Source organism: Meles meles, chromosome 20, assembly GCF_922984935.1.
Source record: "Meles meles chromosome 20, mMelMel3.1 paternal haplotype, whole genome shotgun sequence".
NCBI classification, from domain to species: Eukaryota; Metazoa; Chordata; class Mammalia; order Carnivora; family Mustelidae; genus Meles; species Meles meles.
Window position 1 is genome coordinate 28,511,572 of NC_060085.1, and position 23,730 is coordinate 28,535,301.

Consider the following 23,730-nt stretch of genomic DNA (forward strand, 5'->3'; position numbering starts at 1 on the left):
CCTTGACAGAATCTACGGCTGGTTCCTTTATTACATGATCAAACAAAGCAAACATGTGAAAATGTCCTTTTCCAAGTAAACAGACTCTAATCTCCATGTTATTATCACAATATCTCTCACTTGGGTGTTTCCTGGACTAATCCTCTGGGCCACACACTCAGTGAGGCAGTGGGGACACGCATGGCCCCATTCTCCTGAGCTGACGGTCTACAGAAAAGGACAGATTTTGATTGAATAAACACACATAGGCAGTAGGGTTTCAAATGGAGACAAGGAGCAAACACCTATGAGTTGAGGGCAGACTTCCCTATGGAGGTCAGGGCCAAAGTCCTAAAAGCAAAGGACAGGTGGTATTTAGGGTGCTAGCTGGCAACAGATTCCCCTATCTATGCTGGCAGCATACACGATCTCAGGCTGATGGATATATGACTGCACTAAGTGCTATCTAGATGGCTGCCACTGAGGGGCAGCTTGGGCTGAAGGCAACGGAGAGCATCTCACCTCAGGGCTTTCGACTCAGGCTTTAAGAAGGTTCTGGGCATGGGGAGCCTGGGTGGCTCAGTTGGTTAAGCAAGTGACTTCGGCTCAGGTCATGATCCCAGAGTCATGGGATGGAGCCACGCATCAGGCTCTCTGCTCAGTGGGGAGCCTGTTCTCTCCTGCTCCCCCTGCTTGTGTTCTCTCTTACTCTCTCTCTGTCAAATAAATAAACAAAATCTTTAAAAAAAATAAAGGTGGTTCTGGGCAGGTCAGTGGATATGAAGTACCTGGAAATGTGAGAAAGCAGATACATGGTGATTTTCACTGTCTTCCACTGGCTTCCATTTAGGAGAGGCTGATAATCTCACAGGTCAGGCCCCCATGTCCCCAGCCTTTCAGATGCTGTTATTATAGGAAGACAGTGTGAGCTCTGATTCCCCGGAAACCTTTGAGGCTAGGGAGACAGCCTTCTTACTAGGTCAGTTTGGCTGCAGAGGGATGAGATGATTGCTTTCTCATACAAATGACCTAGACTCCAAACCTCTGCCACCATCTGGGAGATGAAGGAGGGCCTTAGCTTTGGTTCCCCTTAGAGCAAGACAAGGGTCTTTTGTGTGTACTTGGGTTAACGTTTTTTTCGCTAACAAGGGTTTTACAGGTGTCTGTGGGAGATGAGAATCATTCCCAGGAATTACCTCATGGTGGCACAGTAAGGCTCAAAAGGCTGGGCTTCTGGGGGTCTCAAATATCAAATTATGGTATAAAGAAGCTTCTATTTTGCTTCTGATTTGCTTGCAAATCATTATATTTCACAATCTCTAGCTAAACAGAAGAGAGGGAGACCTCACTATGTGGGTTCAACCAGAGGCTCACCTGCGCTGGGTTTGGTGTCTTCACAGGGACTCTGTCTCAGGGAACACAGAGCTGCCCACCTGTCATCCTTCCCTTTTTCCCTCTCGCAATTTTCACATGGCTTTATTTTTAACAAATTGTGCTCAATTTCCCAGACATCATTATATCAAAATGACATGTTCCTCTCCACAAACATCAGAGAGAGAAAAACCAAGAGAGACACAGACAACAGAGGGGTTCTTTTCTCTGACGGGGATTTCCCTGGATAGAGAACTGATATATCTCAAATACAACAGAGAAGAAAGGTCAGAAAAATGGATGGGGAAGATAACCTTACCGGGCGCCTGGGTGGCTCAGTGGGTTAAGCCGCTGCCTTCGGCTCAGGTCATGATCCCAGGGTGCTGGGATCGAGTCCCGCATCAGGCTCTCTGCTCAGCAGAGAACCTGCTTCCCTCTCTCTCTCTCTCTCTCTCTGTCTGCCTCTCTGCCTACTTGTGATCTCTCTCTGTCAAATAAATAAAAAAAATCTTAAAAAAAAAAAAAAAGATAACCTTACCAAATCTTGTTTGTATGCTGTTTGTTTTGTTTGTTTGTTTTTTCCCCCTAACCATGAGTGGGAAATAATAAGAAACCCTCATAGTTTATGAAGCCTTCTTTTTGTGGTTGTTAAAAAAAAAGATGTCAGCTAAAATATTTAACCATGGATGATTTCCATTTTCTGCTTTGTATTTTTTCTGTATTTTCCAAAAAATCTACAATGAACAAGCATTATCTTTGCAGTCAGAAAAGAAATTATAAAACTCCTCCAAGTGAGATCTCTGTCTGTTCGTGCTCAGGGAGCTATCCAGCGTGACGAGAGAAAGGGGACAAGATGAACGCTTGTGGTGCCAACGCACTTGTTTGCTTCAGTCAGAATGATTTCCAATTCTATTTCCCGTGGATTTTCATCAGTTGCTAGTTCATGTACATCAGCTATTAAATGAATACATGTGAAATCTTAAAATACACTGAGAGAAAGTATATTGTTCCATATTAAGCAAGCAGTCAGTGTTTCCAATTATATGTGAGCGTATGAGGGAGCCAGTTCTCACTCACCAGATTTCAATCCACTTTGAAGAACTGCTTACTCCTCCACTTTGCTTTCTGATTAGGACATTTGATCTTTGGGAACATTTACCATTACCGTATCATGATAATTCTTGGCTAATAGTCTGTAAAGAAGTAATTACTAATAACCCATGCCAGCCAAAAGCAGATAAAGCAGTGTGAGCAAAGGACTAAGGCTGGTGTTACGTGGCTCAATGACCACTTGGGGAAAAACAATGAAAGGATTTTTATTGACCTAAGTGGTTTAACAAATGACACCTAAGTGATCTATTGGCATATTAGAACAGCGGCAAAACTACTGCCTTATTAAGTCATTTTTAAAATAGTCATTATAGAGCTTTTGCCATAAATCAAGAACAAAAGGTTCCAGGAAATAAATTTTTATAAAAAATTTTTAGACACACAGTAGTGTTGAGAAATGGGGTTTAGGGCTGATTATGGCTATTGATTACATTTTCCAGGTGTCTTTCCTATAAATAATCCTCCCATGGGTTCAAACCTGAAGAATCAAGATGAGCTATTTTAGGTAAATGTGAAGGGTGGCAGACTCTGGCAGACTATCAGCCCTGTGAGGTGAGGGACCACATCTGTTCTCCTTAGCAGTACATACAAAAGATCAGGCTGTGTGTGACAGTGGCTGTTACTTAGCAGGTGGTTAGTAAATGCTAAATGGATGAATGAGATTTCATAGCATCCTGTGATCTTGCAAGCAGAAAATCACAACTTTTTTGAATTTAAACCCACAGGGCAAAACCCATTATTATACAAATTCTTACGGAAATTTAGGTATTTGGGAAAAGGACTGAGAATTTCTTCAAGTAAAAAGATGTTTCTTCACCCAGTATTTGCTGTATCATTTGGCCTGATTTGGCCTAGAACATAAATGATGCTGATAGAAATCGAGATCCCAAGGGGTTCTCCCACAATCCTTTAGCTAATGGGATTAATGGGATCTTGCACTGAACTCATATTATCCCTTTCTTATAAATTCACTTGTCTGAGCCTCTTCTTAGAATCTCAAACAGAAAGACACATTAGTATCCCAGCCTTCAGCTTTACTCAACTGACTGCTATCTTGCTGCTCTCTAGGAAGTACCTTTCTTTTCCTCTCAGTTAGTCTCTTCCTCCTTACCTCAATGAGTCCTGAATGCTTCTGGAATCACAGAATAATAATCCTAAAATGTACATAGAACCAGAAAAGACCCCAAGTAGCCAGAGGAATGTTGAAAAAGAAATCCAAAGATGGTGGCATCACAATTCTAGACTTCAAGTTCTATTCCAAAGCACTAATCATCAAGACGGTATGGTACTGGCATAAAAACAGACACAGAGATCAATGCAACAGAACAGAGGGCCCTCAACTCTATGATCAACTAATATTCGACAAAGCAGGAAATAATGTCCAATGGATAAAAGACAGTCTCTTCAACAAATGGTGTTGGGAAAATTGGACAGCCACATGCAGAAAAATAACACTGGACCATTCCCTTACACCACACACAAAATTGACTCAAAATGGATGAAAGACTTCAATGTGAGACAGGAATCCATCAAAATCCTTGAGGAGAACACAGGCAGCAACATCTTCAACCTCAGGGACAGCAACTTCTTCTTAGAAACATCACCAAAGGCAAGGGAAGCAAGGGCAAAAATGAACTATTGGGACTTTATCAAGATCAAAAGCTTTTGCACAGCAAAGGAATCAGTCAACAAAATCAAAAGACAACTGAGGGAATGGGAGAAGATATTTGCAAATGACATATCAGATAAAGAGCTAGTATCCAAAATCTATACAGAACTTACCAAACTCAAAACTCAAAGAAGAATCCAATCAAGAAATGGGCAGAAGACATGAACAGACATTTCTGCAAAGAAGACTTCGAGATGGCCAACAGACATATGAAAACGTGCTCCACATCACTCAGCATCAAGGAAATAGAAATCAAAACCACAAGGAGATACCAACTCATGCCAGTCAGAATGGCTATAATATAACAAGTGAGGAAATGACAGATATTGGCGAGGATGTGGAGAAAGGGGAACCCTCCTACACTGTTGGTGGGAATACAAGCTGGTGCAGCCACTCTGGAAACCAGTGAGGAGGTTCATCAATAAGTTGGAAATAGAGCTACCCTACGACCCAGCAATTGCACTACTGGGTATTTACCTCAAAGATACAAACGTAGTTATCCGAAGTGGCACCTGCACCCAAATATTTATAGCAGCAATGTCCACAATAGCCAAACTATGGAAAGAATCTAGATGTCCATCAACAGATGAATGGATAAAGAAGATGTGTGTATATATATATATACAACAGATAGTATACTACCATCAGAAAAAAAAAAAATCACGAAATCTTGCCATTTGCAGTGAGTGATGTGAATGGAACTAGAGGATATTATGTTAAGTGGAATAAGTCAATCAGAAAAAGACAATTATCATATGATCTCTCTGATATGAGGAATTTGAGAGGCAGGGTGGGGAGTCATGAGGGGAAGGGAGAGGAGAAAAATGAAACAAGATGGGACCGGGGAGACTGACAAACCATAATAGATTCTTAATCTCAGGAAACAAACAGAGGGTTGTTCGGGGGTGGGAGGGAGGGATAGTGTGGCTGGGTTATGGACACTGGGGAGAGTATGTGCTATGGTGAGTGCTGTGAATTATTTAAGACTGATGATTCACAGACCTGTACCCCTGAAGCAAGTAATACATTATATGTTAAAAAATATATATATACACATATGTATGTGTATAAATATATATACACATACATATGTGTATATATGTGTGTGTGTATATATACATATGTGTATATATATGTGTGTATATATATATAAAGAATACAGAGCTTGAAGCCCAGAGTTCACTGCTTTTTTCCTGCTTCCCCCCTCCAGAAATCAGTATGCTATTATTTATTTCTGCACATAGTTACTTTGAAGCTAAGCAATGAGAACTAGCCTGCCATCAACACCCCAGAAATACAAGACATATATCTGCTGTGGGTGACTTATACTCTGTTTTCTTCCTGTTGTACACTTAGGAATTATTTGCATAATTAAGTTTCCCAAGGAAAATACAAATGCCAATTTTAATTTAAACAAATACTAATGCTAAAATCAATTTGTAGAATATTTCAAATGGATCAATGGACAATGCTTCCACTAAAACAAAATCATTTCTCTACTAGTGCTCTTTATAAGTGTGCACCAACACCAATCAAGATTTTCAGGAAACTGAAAATAATTGCCAGAGACTGGAACAAGCAGCCAATGAGCAAACACATGCGGCAAAAACCAATATCCTATCCTTGAACTCAAACCACCTGAATTTTACCACACACTTACTAGAGATTTTACATAGGGTATGCCGCCCTGTGCCTATTTTCTCGTCTTCCAAAGGGTTTCATAATGTTTTGTGTGCAGTGCCACGAGTAAGGCACCTGAAAGAGAGGTTATCTGTGCAACAGACACTGACCTGCCACTTACTCACAGAACAGAAAGGACTTGAAAATCACCAGCACAACTTTGCAAGAATATCAACAACAATAACACCTAGGTCCCAAGGTAGTGATTCTACCCATAAGAAGTTCAAGTGTTACGAAAGAATAACTGCTAAAAACCAAAAAGGACAAGCATATTTAATCCCATTAATGGCTCCTGCCTCTACTATTTCCCACGGGCAATTTGTTGTCTACCCTTCTTCTTATAGAATGGCTTCACTGAGAGAAAAAGTTCTCTTCTACCCAAGACACTTTCTTTACCCTCTGAATCCACGGTGTTTACTTTTCACCTTAAACTCATTGCTTGGTCCTTACAACATGCTGCCCTGTTGTTGGTTCTTTATATACATTTCCTGTCCTTCCTCCAGAATTGCATATCTGTGGGAGAAAGGTACCAAGTCTCACAGAGTTTCTAAGTCTGGAGCTCAGAACTATACTCTACAAAGTCAGTGACCCATACTGTTTGTTACTGTTCCTCACACATTCTTCAAGGCTGGTAACTTATCACTTTTTAAGAGATAAAATTGGGGCACCGGGGTGGCTCAGTGGGTTAAAGCCTCTGCCTTCGGCTCAGGTCATGATCCCAGGGTCCTGGGATCGAGCCCCACATCGGGCTCTCTGCTCAATGGGGAGACTGCATCCCCCTCTCTCTCTGCCTGCCTCTCTGCCTACTTGTGATCTCTGTCAAATAAATAAATAAAATATTTTAAAAAATAAATAAAAATAAATAAAAGAGATAAAATTGGTTATACATGGAGTGTATTTTAAAAGCATAAAAAAGGGGCGCCTGGGTGGCTCAGTGGGTTAAGCCGCTGCCTTCGGCTCGGGTCATGATCTCAGGGTCCTGGGATCGAGCCCCACATGGGGCTCTCTGCTCAGCAGGGAGCCTACTTCCTCCTGTCTCTCTACCTGCCTCTCTGCTTACTTGTGATCTCTCTCTGTCAAATAAATAAATAAAATCTTAAAAAAAAATAAAAGCATAAAAAATTCTAAAATAATATCAGTGTGAGCATGGAAGAATTTTTAATTTAAGGGAGATGTCATATTCAGCCTGAGAATGGTGGAACTTATGACACCTCAAACAGTTTGCAAAGGGCCTCTGCTTTCCCTGTTTAGAAAACTCCGTGTCAGAATCAAGTTCCAGATTCCACCCTCCTCTGCCACAGACAATGAAATGTTGTGTTTAAAAGCTGTTGCCGGGAGTTGAGCTTGTTAGCCACATTCTGATGAGGCTGTGACTGCAGAAACCAGGCCATATGAGCGCATCGGGCGGACTCTACCAACATTTTCCCTGTAAATGAGGTGCTGTGGGTCTGAGTTTCTGTCTGTTTAGCTGTGCCTCTGACTGGATTCTAGCTCCTGAGCAAGTCACTTTTCCCCCTCTGAGCCTCAGTCGTCTCACCTTTTAAGTTAAGATAAAATTCCTGGCAACATACCTACTTCAGAGGATGCTGGCAGCACAGCAACAAGAGCACTGATGAGGTTGATAGTTCAGGGATAAGAGCTAACATTCACTGAGGTGTCCCATATGCTAAGCACTGTGATAAAAGTCCTATACTTTCCTGAACTCTTAGGATCCTCCCAACAATTCTACGAAGCCACGCACGATCATTGTCTGCCTTTTACAGATGAAGTAACTGAGGATCAAAGGTGTTAAACAACTTGCCCAAAGTCAAATACCTGATAAAAATAATAGTAACAATAATAACAATAATAAAGGCAGGATTTGAACCCTGGCATTTTGGTTCCAAAGCCTTTTCCCCTGTGCTATTTTGCCCAGTACAAATCATTTAAAGCATGTGATGTGAAGCACTTTAGAACTGTCAGTTGATTAAAAAAATGCAAAGTATTACTGCTAATATAAATAGATGTTCATGACAATTATTGAAAGATGAGGTAACCATCAATTCCTTTAATGAAAGCACATACACCTCTCAGGAATACAGACAATCCACTATCCAAAAAAAATCCAACTCGAATGGCCTTGGCACATCATCACAAGAGAAGTTCCACAGACAGCATTTCAACCTGAGAATTCATTCTTCCCTAGAGTTCTAAAGGGGGGAAAGAATCCCATGCCTTCTCTGACAGAGGAACAAATTCTTCTCAGAGCTCCAGCAAGGCACCGCCTCTTGGAGAGCAGGTTAAGAAGGGCACTCCCACTGCAGACCAGGAGGGGGTTCTGCTGAGAGATCCCCACCAGGAGGCCTGTTGCCACCGGCAAGTCACACATCACCCTGACACCGCCTGGGACCTGGCTGTAGGCCAAACCGACCTCACAAGCCTTACAAAGAGCCAGCCACTGGTGAGGTCTGGTGCTGCCGGGCCAGGGTCCCGGGGCCAAGGGTGAGGAAAAGCTCACAACGCGACAGGCTATTTCTGAGTTCTCCCTTCAGCTTGTTTCCTCACTAAGTTACTTTGACACCACACCTGTTTCTGTTGTAGTCTGGAAGCCTCCACAGCATGGCAGATGGCAGAGTGTTTGCATAACGAATGTTCTCTGGGGTTAGTCTGTGGAGGTGGCAGCGGGACTGTGACAGGTGGGACAGGAGGGCAGCAGGACCCCTCTCCCAAGGAAGCAGTGTCGCCATCCATCCCTGACTTTGCTGGAGAAACTTCCCACCCTATGGAGGCCAGAGTATGTCCTCAGCTCTGTTTCTCCTTCTGACAGTCACATCCTAGACACCCCAATTCAGCGGCTGCCAACAGGAAGCTACAAAGGAAATCTTGTGGTGGCCTTAAAAAATAATAATAAAAAGAGAACAAAACCTCATCACATTTATAACTTACATCCAATCTCATTCCAAGGAAACTTCCAATTTTGTGCTCTTAAAAGGAACTTGAGATTTAACTCTTTGAAGTCTAAGCCTTTTAATTCCCCAATCTCAACTTCTCATATTTCCTAACTCTATCTTCAAATCAGAATGAGTCTTTTGAAGAGGGAAGTGAAATTTCACAGCTGACTGAAATGAGTTCATGTGAACTTCAAGGGTGGTTTCAGGTCACACCTGGTCCTCAGAGGTGAAGGAAATCCCCACTTTCCGTGACGCAAATTTAACACCAGAAGAAGGTTCTCTCTTGGCTGGGCTATGGGGGAAATACTTTCTCAATCATGCTACTGTCCATTTTTTCAAGAATCCATTGATGCTCAGGATTAGTAACATTCCGCTTCTAAAAGGAGCAAACATCCGTCTGAGGGGCACATGCTTGGCAGATAGTATGTCTGTCTAGATGCGATACACATGCTCCCCCACCCTCCCAGGGACACGGGGTAGACGCCACTGCTTGCAAAATCTAGCTCTGCACATTCAGTGCCATTTGCCCCCCTTGATCACTCTGCTTGGAAACCAGTGTGCTTCCATTAGTAAGAATTCTGGACCCGTTAATAGGATGGCAGGAAGGGCTGGAAACCAACCGGAATTCACTCTCGCTCCTCTCCAGGGGTTTCTCTTTAAGTTCTCATGAGCCTCGCCTGACACAGGGGTGATGGAGATGAAGACCCAAGAGGATGCTCTCTTGGAGGGTAGGGACTGACTGCATCTCCCCATGCCTGTTGTCATCACCAAAGCTAGAAGGGAGGCTGGCGAGCCCTCGAGTTCTCAATAAATCACTGGTAAATAAAAATACAGTGTGCCAAGCACTGTGGGGAGAGTTTCCCTTCCGTAGCTTTTTGTGATATTCACAAAATCCTGTGCAAGGGGGAGTCATCTCCTTCCAATGTCACGGACAAGGAAACAAAGGCGACAAGAGTTATGCCACTGGCCTAAAGCCACACAACTAAGAGTCAATGGAGCCAGATTTTGAATCCACAGAGCAAACAATTCCCATGAGTGAGAGACACAAGTTCCAAGGTAAATCTCCCCAATGGGGAGAACAGGGTTTTTTGCAACCTGCCTCAAGATTTATCCCATCCACTTACGTTAGTAATTCTACCTGACCCTGAATGTAGGTGGAAGACAGCAATTCAGGTAAGGCCAGGAGAGCACCTACGGACAGGTGACAGGGGCCCAGGAGACCCCTGATATGAAATGGAACATTTTGTGGCTATACCTGAGTTTTTTCCACAGAAAAAGTTTATAGCTCTCCGACTTCAAAGAGTCTATGATCCTTCCAACCCTCAGAATTTAATGAGTTAGCCGCTTTTCATTAAATTATGCTTCTAATTGTCACCCCCAAAGAGTCAAAGGGTTCTAGGTGACTTTTGTATGCCTGCTAGAGGGAAAATAATTAGCATGAAAGCTTGGTGGGTATTAGACATGAGAACAGTCAGTCTCTGAAAACACCCTTGGTGTGGAAAAAAAGAGCCCCCACAGATCACCACTTAATTAAGAATATTAGTTCAGAATTCATTCTGTTGCTAGCATGTGTCCACAGTGAGATCAAAGAGCAGCTCTATCAATTTATTGCCCAGCTGGGCTTGAAGGTAGTGACATCATAGGATCCCGTATCATTGACCAGTGGTCCGTGGTCTTCAAAATATGAAGAAGCCAACAAATCCCCACCATACAACAGTGCCTGTAACTGTCAACAACGCGTTTCTAACCATCTAGTTTTCTACAGTCTTCATCTGCAGCATGAACACCCAGCCCCGAGGCTCTGTACCCTCGACATGTTCAACAAACACTGACTGAAAGCCTACTATGTATCAAGGACTGCAGTTAGACACTGCCTATTCCATCTGGATGCCCCCATGTGATTCTTGGCAATGTGTTTAAAATAGAAGAATCCCCAGAGAACACCTAGATGTAGGGACAAGCTTGGCAAAGGAGGAAAAGCCATGCCATATACATAGTTAAAGGCACCAGTGAGTCCTTAGAAACAAGGGCACATTTCTTCCAATTCCTATAAGGTTTCTAGGCAGAAGAGGAAACACAGGATTAGACCAGAGTGCCCAGACTCCAGAGAGAAAAAAACAAAAGAGCCAAGATTCCAGTCTTGTGACTGCTGGTTCACAGGAAGAGAAGAGGAAGAGGAGGAGGAAGAGAAGAAAATGGGAAAGGAACAACACACTTTTCTAATTGGAGTTATCTACAAGTGGAATAAGATAGCTGGTAACAAGTAAGCTAGACATCTCTAGAAGACTCTTGTGTGATTTATACAAGGGATGAAGGTAAAGCTGAAACTATGCAACGTGAAAGATGAATGAGTAAAAGATGATTGTATTAAAATACAAAGAGACACATACATCTCGTCAGTGTGTGACCCTTTAAAACTAGTATGTTGACGATGTTGTTTGCAGTGAAGAACATGATGTTCACAAGTCAACTTGACACAAATTACACGTTTACCATGGCTATTCCGGTAATGACCTTGGGAGTTGACTCATAGTCTCTTTAACCTGATGAGCCTGATAAATATCATTATTAGGTTTGTAATTAACATTACAATTTATCTAACACATTCCCCCCACCCCACCTTACCCCTACCTCTTGCTCAGGCTCAGGAAACTGTTGGGTAATCAATATGAGCTCTCTGCTCTAGCCATCTCTCTCTCTCTCTCTCTCTCAGCATTTCTATTATGGATAATTTATTAAACCCTAAAATTTCTTTCCTATTTGTAAGTTTCAGCAAAATTTAGTCAGGTTTCAACACAGAGTGTCAAGGGATAATTAGGACAGTTAGCAGTAATTTATGATTTCTCAGCTGGGTTTTCAAGCTTTTGCTGACTGCCTGTAGAAATCCGTTAGCCAGTTCTACCCCGATCACTATGAAATCTCCTTTATCTTTGTGCAAATTGCTTTTCTATTTTCCTGAAGTGAGCTGAAAGATGAGCCCATCCATTCCTGAAAACCTAGCCACCGGTGTGCTTGTCATCAGAGTGTGGCTGAGGCCAGGGCTGCAGATGAATGATGATAATGGCTAATGGATGAGAAGAGGCCACAGGCAGCTCAGTCCCAACCTGCTACGGGTTAGAAATTTTAAACCCGGCAGTCCGACTGCACCTTAGATCTTCAGAAAATATGCAAAGGGATCTATGAACATGCCAGTGTACATGTTACAAAGCAAATACCACCTAGCAGTCCCCCAAAGATGAAAAGACTGGAGAAGCCAGGGACAACAGCTCTGCACTACTTCTGGGCAAGAGGAGGATGCTATTAAGCCTGAACTGGAAAAGGGAGGACCTCCTGTTCTTTAGAGAGGCTCATTTACTAGACGGTAAAAAATGAATGCTCTGGGTAATTTCATTCTGAATTGATTTATTTCTAAATGGGGGAAAATTGACACTCAGTGAAGAAAAGCAAAAAGCACGTCTCTGGAAAGAGCCAGCTAGTCTCAGGTATAACCCAATTATTTGCACACAGGAAATAAGAACACAGGAGGTAGGGTGGAAGGTCACCCAGGAAAGTCATTCCTTGCAATGAACACTTTCCTTTCCCCCTCCTGACAGACTCTCAGAAAACGATAAACCGACCCATATTTCCAGTTTATTTCTGATGGTTAAACCTAATCAAAGTTCACTTTTTAGAAATCCAACAGTTATTCTCAATTAGATTGCCCGGCAAATTAAATCATAAATTTCTCTATCCTTGCCCTAGTTGTCACATTCCTAAAATACAACTTTTCTCCCTCTGGCATTCTATTTAAATCTCTGAGGCAAGCTCCAGAGCAAGTTATAGATTTGATAATTTGCTAATGTGGCCACAGTAATTGTTTGAGGCATATTTATGGTTTTATTGGATCTTACAACAATCAATAATCATCCATTGATGTCCCCGACGCTGGGGTTTTCTCACAGTCGACAAATGGGTCAGTGGATTCATTTTTAATGTACTCAACTCCTTCCCTGAGAGAGTCTTGCATATATTAATAAAGGCCAAGAAATGAGTGGCATTGGTGCACATATCTTACCCTGAAGAATTAGCTGCAGGATAAGATTTAATGTTAAAGACAAGGGGAAGAATAGACTAACAGGGCCCATTTTGTACAGCACGACCATCATTAAAGTTAATGGAATTACCTTGTGGTCATGCACCAAAGGGAGCCTGTTGGAAGTTAAGCTTTTCTAGGGCCATCGATTCTCCAACTTTCACTCAAAGATTCCCATTGGCGTGTGATGAGTATCGCAGATATGCAGTCGCGCTTTACGCAAACTGCCAGTTAAGCATATTAAGGAGTAACGATAACTGAATATTTTAGAGAAGATGATTGAGTTGAGGATGCTTTCCACTGGAAGTGGCAGAAAATGCAATTCTGTCGGCTTAAACAAGAGGGGGTTTGAATGGATCACCTACCCCAAAAGTCTAGAGGTGGTGCAGACTTCGGGATGGGTTAATTCAGCCACTTGATAATGTCTCCAAGGGTCCAACTTTTAGGTCAGCCATTCCGGTCCAGCATTTGCTTTGTCCTAAAGCAAGATTCCCCAGGAATCATAAGGTAGCTGTCAGCAGCTGTCAGAGTTCCTGCTTCCTTATTCACGTCCCTTCCCACAAACAGTGGATATAAATTCTCCGAGATGCTGGGAAGAACCATCCCTGAAGTGAATGGAATCCTACCCTCTAAATGGCTTAGGTGAGAGTTAACTGAAGTCCTAACTGTTTCAGAGAGAAATGGCTTAGGCCAGGGATGAGTAAAGGACAGCCTGTGGGCCAAATCCAGCCCGGGCCTGGTTTATAAATAAAGTTTTATTGGAATATAGCCACATTTATTGCAAATCCATTTACATATTTTCTGTGGCTGTTTTTAGGCTACAGAGACAGGTGTAAAATTGTGACCTCCAGCCCCGAAAGCCTAAAATGCTTCATATCTGGACTTGTATGAAAAAGTGTGCCAATTAGACCAAGCAGAGTTCACACCCAGATTTAGAGATGGATTTAAACACACCCTAATGTCTTGGCTGCTAGATAACAGAGGAATACAGAAAGCATCCCAGAGAGACAACCAGAGTGCTCAAAATAGATAGGAGATGAAGTTATTCAAGTTCTGGAAAAAATGAGCTTAGAAACTGAAAAACCAAATTAATTCAGGTGACCCATCACATCTGCCCCAGGAGACATACCCTCTACACTTGGAATAAAATGTAAATACCGAATACATTTAAAATCGAGTTAAAACTACTTACCAGGGTGTACAAGGCCTGGTATGACTCCTGCTCACCTCTCTATACCCCAAATTCCTGCTACCGGGGCCATCCATCATCTCTCAGAACTCGGAAAGCTCATTGCTGCTGTTTCCTCTGCCCAGAATTCTCTTCCTCCCCAGCTCTCCGTATCATTCCTCAGGTCTCAGCTGACCTCCCCAGCAGTCACTCCCTATCTAGAGCAATCACTCCACCATCTTTCCTCCCTCTGTGTTTGTCCTTTCGCAGCTCCCTGTTATTGCCTTGTTAGTACCACTCAGAACTCACAATTATTTTCTATGTCCGTTTGGGCACAGAGGAAGACAGACAATAGGTTGAGAGTTATTCCTTGGATGCTTGTTCTTCCACTGTACCCCAGTGCTTGGGAGCACCAGACGCCTAGCAGGTGATCACTAAACACTTCCTGGGAGAGGAATTCATAGGCACAACAGAACATCTGCAAACCCTCAGTCTTTTCTGTGAAAGCACTTATTTCAGTGACTGCCCTTAAAGACAGGGACTACGTCTCACTCTTCTTGGTCTGCCAGATCCTGTGACAATACCTAGTACATAGTAGGCCCTGCAAGAATAAATTAAAATAATAAAGACTAAATGCTAGATAATAAAACATGAGCAGACAGGATGCTCTTTTCCTGCGAGATAGGGACAGGATACTTCAATGGTGAGGAAATTCTCATCATCAAACACAGATTGGAGTGGTTCAAATCTAGAAGTGGCCTGGGTTTCCAGATAGAGAAGAAGAGGACAGAGCAATTTAGAGGCTAAGGAGGGTGATCGTTTGCACAGCAGGTGAGGATACCACATGCCTTCCAAGGTCATTTCCCCTTCTGGGATTCTCCGAGTTATCTCAGGCTCTGAGTTTCTTCCTTGAGAGTGACTCTCCTCTCTGGTCATCTGATGGTAGGGCTGAGCTTGGAATCATATTTACTCTTTGCATGGCTGAACAGTTTTATCAAAATTATACTGTAGAACCTGATTACATCTGGGAATTTATACCATTTATAACTGACGGATGAACAGAAACACAAATAAAAGGCCCAGCTGGGTTGTTTGCCAGGGCCCCAGCACACAAAGCCTGATAAGAAAACATATTTTCAGGAAACAGGTCCAGATACGTGGATGCTACGGTGGGATATTTGAATGTGAACTTTAGGATAAATGGATTTCACCACGAAGTAAAAGAGTGTTTGGTGAGTTCGCTTTGTTCATTCAACGCTGTTTATTCTCATAAACCACTGTAGGCAAGATCAACAACCTAACAACTTTGTGTTGATTTTTCATGTAGTATCAGGAACAAGAAAAGCCTATTTAAGAACAGGGGGAAAAATGGGAGTTTTCATTCCAGGACCTCAAAATATTATGTCGAATGAGCCCAGAAGCATTTCAAACCATACATTTTGCCCTCTCCCCCTGAGGTTCAGGATTCATGGGACTCAGGAGGCTTCCAGAGATGTCCACCTCTATTTCCCTAATCTTGGCAGACGAGCGGCTTCTCCGCAGAGGGAATCTGCTATGAGGCTGCACGTGAAGTTAAAATTTCAACATTATCCTTTCCCAGCCCTAATAATTCACACTAGGGAGGGGGCAAAATTGCTCGCTGTGTTTGGCCCAAGGGCCATTACAGATCCTCCACAAGCCCGTATTTCTCACTTAAATGTCATTAGGAAAGTCATTATTCTAATTTTTCCATGTCTGTAGCTCTGTAGGTTGCCACGTCTATAATTCATTAAGCTGGTTTCCATCTGACCTAGGCTCAGTCATCAAATCCTTAGGATTCCAACTGCTTTTGGATCTTAATTATTTTACTAATGGCTTTAGTGTAAAAGGCAAAGAGGAGTTCCTGAAAGGGACAGAGTAACTTAGGATGGATATGGCAGCAAGAATCATGCCTCGGTCACTTTGACCCAGAATCAAAATGTATTTATAGAAATACATAAAACAGCAGTTCCTAAATCTGGGCAACAATTGAATCAACTGTAAGCTTTTAAAAAATCTATTTTAGGGGCCCCATCATCAGCAATCTGAATGTAGGACGTATGAGAACTGGTTACATGCTAAGGACATATTTTTTTATGGAAAAATAATGAATTAAAAAAATCATTTCTTGATGGAAAACCTTCCAGTGAGACCTCTGTCAAAAAAAAATTATAGAGAAAACTGTATATTGTTTTTCAAAATACTTTTAAAATATCGATGATATTATAAAATATAAATAATGTAATGAATAAATAGGTACACATTACCCACCTTAATGAGAAAACGTAATTACAGGGTTGAAGGTCCCTGGGTGCCCCTGACATCCTACAGTGTGCTCCTTCTCCTTACTGTCTCCACAGGGTGGGGTGGGGGGGAGGACCCAATCCTATTTGTGTCCAATTTCTAAGCAATATACAGATCTGCATTTTCACATGTAATATAGACAGTCTATAAGGAATCTGCTTCTATATGTTATTATTTCTGCTCTCAATAACTCCTGAAACAAAAGTTTATAATGTCAACCATATCTTTCTCAGCTACAGTGTCCAATTTCAACCAAATCACACATTATTTAATGGCCATTCCCTCCCCATTTGCTATTTAAGGTGTGTGGTATGGTTTATAACAAATGGTTCGTCTACTGAGACTGACATGACCACATCTCATCAAAACTGAATTCTTGTCACATGACTAATTGGGCTGAGTTAACTTTACCTCTTCTTTCATGTTTCTTTTTTTTTTCTTTTTTCTTTTTCGTTTGTTTGTTTACATATGGTTGACATTCTGGCCAAGTCAATTATTTAGATGCCACAGTTTCAAAACTTTAAAGCTACCATGAGCTGGTTATATGGAATTGGAGAATTCTACAAATTATTTCCCAGGCCTGAAGCATACAGAGCAACAAAATGAGAAGGAGATTCCTTTGGTGATGACTTACTGACTACCTAGTCTTCCACAACAAAATGGCAAGAGTGAGTGACTTTCCCAGACGGCAGCAACAGAGGTAAGAAGGTGACTGAATAATTACGCCTTACATTAATGGAGCATTTTTGGGTCTACAGAGCACTTTGCTTTTCACAGGATATTTGACATGACAAGTGATTGAGTAAAACCCCCCGACTGAACATCAGTTGTAAAAGACAGCCTGCTGAAATCTATAAAACATCGGCACTGAGAATCTATCTTCAACACATTGGCCATATTTCTGCGTTACATATCTCAAAATAAATTTAACAGCCAAATATCCACTTTGCTTATGTCAGGTCCTCCAATTAATAAAGAAATTTGTTTGGTAGCGCTAATGAAAAACTGAACATCTAAAATGTATCATTCTGCTACGAACTGACGCACAGCAATAAAGCAGCATTTGGTTGAGTTAACCTTCACCTGTATAATAAAGTTAGACAGAGAGAATCCTCTGGGTATTTTTTAGGAAGAAGGCAATGTTATCCTAAGCAAAGCAAAATAATACAGATTAATCTGTGTTGAGGGTGACAAAATATTCACAAAGTCTCTCCTTGAGCATCTTCCTCTGTGCTTACTGGGGGCAACGTGTTTTCTAGGACTCGCTGGCCACATGATACAATGGAGAGGGGCCCTCAGACAGGCCTAGGTTTGAATCTCTGCTCTACCATCTGTTAGCCGCATGTGGTTTGATACGTTACTCTACCTCCATACACCATGGTTTCCTTAAGCGTAAAATACCAATGCCCACTCTTACGGGTTTGGAGGATTAAGTGAAAATTATAAAACCAAAGCAAACACTTATGCAGACGTGCTGCTGGTCGAGGGCTGTTTTAAAGGCATTTACATGCATTAATCCCTTTGGTCTTCACAACATCCCTGGGAGGTAGGGTATCACTGAGGCTCTCACTTTAACAGTCTATAAATGAATGGTGGGGCTAGGAGAGGTTGACTTCTGCTGGTCATACGACTGACTGGTAGGGGACAGCTGTGCAACTGAAACCAGGCCATCTGGTTCCAGAGTCCTCCCTCTCTGTCAGTAGGCTGGAATCGTGATGACACTTCCCCTCCGTCCTCATTCCATTTCCAGCATCCCCCATCCCCTCTACCGAAGCTGCCTGTGACATTGAAAGAACAGAGAAAAATAAATAAATAAAGAGTAACCAGAAAACACCAGGGGGCTTGGGTAATTTTTCTTTCAGGGCTTTGCATGACATCATGCAAATCAAAATCAACTCTTTAGAAATGGAAAAATACAATGATTTGATAACCTACTTAGAAGAAGGTTGGAGGTTTAATAGGAGAGAGAAAGTTTCCAACAGGAGACAGGCAGGGTCATGGTTCCATTCTCCTGCCTGGAGAGCCAGGCACCTGAGGTTGTGCCCCCAGATCACCAGAAGGGGAAGGAGAGTCAGACACACATACATGCCAGAAGGGAGGGGCAGGTTTGGAGGTATCTGCTCCCACATGTACACCTAAACCCATCCTCTGAGCACCAAAATCAGGCAAACTGGATTCACTGTGAGAGAAGAGATATAAATTCTCAGGCAGTTCCACAAGATAAAAGCTGCTGTGTCCTTAAAATACTAATTCTTCTGGCAGTAATTCAGGCATGAGATATAAACACAAGAAAGGCACTTTTTGTCACGGCTTGAATCAGAGGATAAAAGTTCTCTGGCAAATCATAGCTCTCGTGAAATTTCTATACAGATGAAAATAATAAATAGCAGTCACATAAAATCATTTTCATTCTTAAGGTATCTGTTTCTCCATTGTGTGTGCACCAAATTTTAGGAATTCATTTGGGGTGATGGGGTGCCTGGGTGGCTCAACTGTTACCCGTCTGCCTTTGGCTCAGGTCACGATCCTAGACTCTCAGAATAGAGTCCTACATCGGGCTCACTGCTCAGCAGGGAGTCTGCTTCTCCCTCTGACCCTCACCCCACTTGTGTTCTCTCTCTCCCAAATAAATAAATAAAATCTTAAAAAAAAAAAAACACAAAAGGAATTCATTTGTCTTGAAAGCAAGGAGTTATATGGAGATTCCTATCTTCTCATCAGTTTGATGCTATACACTAGACAAGGTGTGCATGGGAATCACTTACAGTATCTGTTAAAATGCAGAGAGTCCTAAGTCCCACACCAGACCTACTGAATCAGCATAAGGGGGCAGGCAAATTTCTGCTTTGTGAAAACCTACATCAAGTAACTGAAGTATACTGTTGGTTTAGAACCATGAGTTACCTATTACTGAGGGGTACAGCAGAGGTTAAAAAAATATCAGGGTAAAGATTTTTTTACTCCCATTTAATAAGGTAGGTTCTGAATATTCAACTGGTCACTTTTACAATAAATTCAAAGTCAATATTCAAAAACACAAGTCATATGATCAGAAGAAAGTTTCAAGAATTTAAGCAAAATGGCAAAAGTTAACAGTGTCAGAATTCAGAGTGTAGTTGTGAACTTATCAGAGCCTCAGATAATCTCAATGCCAAGTATATTCTCTTTACGTCCAGTCTTTGCCTATTTTCCAGATGAGAAAACTGAGGGTAAGTTTATATTAAGAGACATGCACAAGATCCCAGGGGCAGTATATGGTGGACTGGGCTATTTATTCATGTTGGTTTCTCCTCACATCACTCCGTACAATAGACAATTCCCTCCATTTGAAAAATGAAGGCATAGATGTCCAGAGAGGTTAAGAGTCCTGCCCAAAGTCACACGGTAAAATAGCAGAGCTAATACTCCCATGGAACCTCGGACTGACACCAAAGTGTATTAACTACCGGACTTCACAAAAAGCTAAAATATCCTCTTTGCTCATGAATTGAAAAGATTACCAAATTTTCACTAGAAAATCTTCTCTAGGACTGTAGAGACCTCTCAGTAAATGATAGAGTTGCTTTTTTTTTTAATTTTTTATTTTTATAATTTTTAAAAGATTTTATTTATTTATCTGACAGAGAGAGAGAGAGAGCATAAGCAGGGGGAACAGCAGAGGGAGGAGAAACAGGTTCTCTGATGTGGGGCTCGATCCCAGGACCCTGGGAACATGACCTGAACCAAAGGCAGATACTTAACCAACTAAGCCACCTCGATGCCCTTGGTTTTAATTTTTAAATCACACTTTTCTAAAGAATTCCTTTTCTTGTTCTTTCTTTAGCAATCTGAAAAGTAACTGTTAATAAACCAATAGTTATTAAGACACTTCCCACTGCCTTAATATTAGAAAATTAAATATTTAAGTAGGGGACTCAAGGTATAAACACAGAAAAGGGTAAGCAAGCATATTCCATAAAGAGTTCTTATGAGATTCTAGATTACCTGCCTTCCATAAATTTCTCACTTTAATATACCTAAAACACCCTCCCACCCAAAGATGCACATAGTAATTACTTTAAAAGATAACTCACATTAAACTTACAAAGGAACATCCCTTTTAAAGGGTAGAACACTGCCTTTAATGGTTTGGCTAGCTGAAATTACATTTTGGAATATGATTTGGGAACCTGATTAGTGGAAATTCTGGTCTTTGTCAGTGATGCCTGAAATAAAGGGGATTCTTGAGAGAAATCCCAAGAAACCCAGACCCCTGACTGCACACCGAAATGCAAGTACTTATCATCTACTGCTCCTTGTTAATTCAAGTTAGAAACTGACAAGCAGAGGTTTGCTGTATCAAAGTCCCATTATCTTCCCCCATACCACCCAAAAGGGCCATAGTAGACAATGACAAAATGAAGGTCCTCAAAGGCTACCATTTTTAAGGAGCTATGGAAATATAGGTACAGATACAAAAAGAGCCACACAAACAAATAATAATTAAAAAAAAAAAAACGGTAAAGAATGCCTTGAAAGAAATCAAATAAGGGAACAGGATAGGGAGTAAAGGCTTTGGCAGAACCACTTCAGATGGGGGATGGGAGTCAGAAAAGGTTAATAAAAGAGTGGCATATGGCTGTAACATATATACGGTGATATGCAGACGCATATTATGGGACATGCCTAAAGCCAGAAAAAAGAGATTGTTTCTCAAGCCTGCAGGATGTCCAGACAGTTGCAATGATCACTGGGTAGATACCAGGGCTTTATTACTTTTAAATTCAAAAGGAGACTGAATAATGAACTGAAAAATAAGAGGTCACTTTTTTACTTCCCCATTCCCTTTCCTGCTACGAATTACTTACTAACTACGCGAGGCCATCCTTGTTCTTTGCAAAGCGGCATCGAAAAGCCCCCAAACAAAAAAACCTTACAGTGGCACCACGTTTAAGAGTCTCACACAGGGGTACACCTTCACTAAGAGTAACAACAGTGGCTTCAGGGCAAGAGATCATTACTGGGCTTACTGTTCTCACCACCCGAGACACAAATGGTTCCGAACCCAGGCATCGAGCAGCGTACCAAGAGTCAGATGCAGAGGCAGAGATGAAGGCCACCGTCACCGTGTGCTCCCCTCGCAGGCTGTCAAGTACTACCCTGAAAGGTGCATCTGGGTGCATTTCAAAATATGAAATGCTCTGTCTTGAACTGCAGGCTCGGAAGCTGGCAGCTGAAGACTGAAGGGGTTGCCCTGCTCCCTGGAGGGGCTGGCTCCTGGAAGGCTGGCTTCCACGTGTCAGTGGGATGTGGCCCTTACCAGCTACTATTTTATCACCATAAAATAACGAGGCTGACAAACAGCCATGCTCTGAGAAGACCCATATGGTGTGCCGGTTCAGGAGGAAGATTCCCAAGCCCCAAACACAAAGATTTAGAATGAGAACTGAAAGGGTCAACATTTTTTTTTTTTTTTAACTAACACCAAAATTAATGTTAATGCAGGCAATATAAGGCATGCACTTGTTAAAACATAGACAACTTGGCAGATGTGGACTTGGTAGAAAAGGACAGTTTTCCAAACTCTGTCATACGCCGGTCGAGGTTTCATTGGCATGCATGTGGTTGTGACCTTTTAGCCATTTTATATTCCACAAAGGAGGTAAGAGGACCCCCACCCCCACGCAGCATGGGGGAATTCTGTGACTGGGCTGGAAACAGGCGAGAGATGTCCAAAGCAATACAATCTACTAATTCAAAAATATAGAATTGTTAAAAACAACAACAATACCTTATGTTGAGTAACGACAGTGGTGAGGATAATAATCACGTTTGACACTTCATGTATGAGCCCTATAGGCCAGAGGTTTCCCTGCTGAAGCTAACAAAACCATTAACATTTTTGGCTAGATAACTGGGACACCAAAAAAGGTAGTCACAACTAGAGTCAGTGAGTCTATGGCCTTGGGGCCCAGCCCTGCTAGACGTGGTGTTTGTTGGTTTTGGGTTTGTTTGTTTGTTTTTAAACTGTATTTTATTATTCTTTTTAATTGAGTTAGAGTTCAAATACAATAAAATCATCCATGTTAAAAAGTACGATGCACTGGGTTGTAGAATTTTCACTACATTGCAAGAACATCACCACTATCGAATTCCACAACATTTTCGTCAGCTTAAAAAAGAGACCTGGACTCCTGAGCTGTCACTCCCCACGCCTTCCTTCCTCCAGCCCCTGGCAACCGCTCACTGACTTTTTGTCTCTATTCGATGCCTGCTTTTTTGGACATAATTTTAATGCCCCCTTCAGAATTTCCAAGTGAAATTTTGAGATATTACATATATATTCATAGAAATTCTATGAGATGTTTAAAATGTACATCATATCAATCTGTGCATTCTCCCACATTATTAGCTATGCTTCTACAGCTGGACTTCCAACCGCGGAAAGAATTCTGTCAAACTAGATAGTGCTCACAGCATCTAACTAACTCTAGTGTTGTTGGAATCTACATCTACCTATTGAGGGTTTGTTTGTTTTAAGGTTTCATTTATTTATTTTGAGACAGAGCATGAGTAGGGAGGAGGAAGAGGAAGAAGCAGACTCCCTGCTGAGCATGGAGCCTGATGCAGGACTTGATCCCAAGACCCTGAGATCATGACCTGAACCAAAGGCAGACTCTTAACTGACTGAGCTACCCAAACGCCCAGCATACTGAGTTTTTAAAAAGCTAGCAACCAGGTTTAAACACTGTGTTTTGTATTTCAAGAAACAATTTCAAAAAGCAGCTACACATATTATATTCTTTTTAGTGGCTGCATGTTTGGAAGACTGGCATGGAGGGTAGACAGTGGGTTGGAGGGAAGCTTTGCATCCCCTCTGTTCCTATGACATCATATGTTTGGAGCAATCAGGAGGCTAGCTCTTTTTTATCACAAAGAATTTGATGGCAGTCCCTATAGGGCATTTGTTTCTCAGAAGTACTTCCCAGAGATTCTAAAAGTCCCATAGTAGCTGTTAAACATTAAACATTAAACCATTAAAACCATATGCAAACTAATATCAAAAAAAGACTATTTTTTTAAAGATTTTATTTATTTATTTGACAGACAGTGATCACAAGTAGGCAGAGAGGCAGGCAGAGAGAGGAGGGAAGCAGGCTCCCTGCTGAGCAGAGATCCTAATGCGGGGCTCAATCCCAGGACCCTGGGATGATGACCTGAACTGAAGGCAGAGACAACCCACTGAGCCACCCCGGTGCCCCAAAAAAGGACTATTTTTTTCTGGCATTGTTTGGAGCCAAGCATTTCCTTAGCCACTCACAGCCAGTCTCGAATTCCTAAAACTGTAATTTGCAAACTATGACATTAGCACCCTGGTTTCACTTCCTTCTGATTTCTAGCACAGAAAAAAAAAAATAGCCTTTTCTATGATTTAGATGTAGGACCTAAC

The 23,730-nt window shown here is 41.8% G+C and overlaps 1 protein-coding gene across 8 annotated transcripts in view; it reads right to left on the reverse strand.

The window, feature by feature from the left end:
* FHIT (fragile histidine triad diadenosine triphosphatase) overlaps positions 1–23,730 on the reverse strand; it is a 1,485,305-nt gene that overhangs the window by 270,336 nt on the left and 1,191,239 nt on the right. The gene's annotated exons all lie outside the window — the stretch shown is intronic.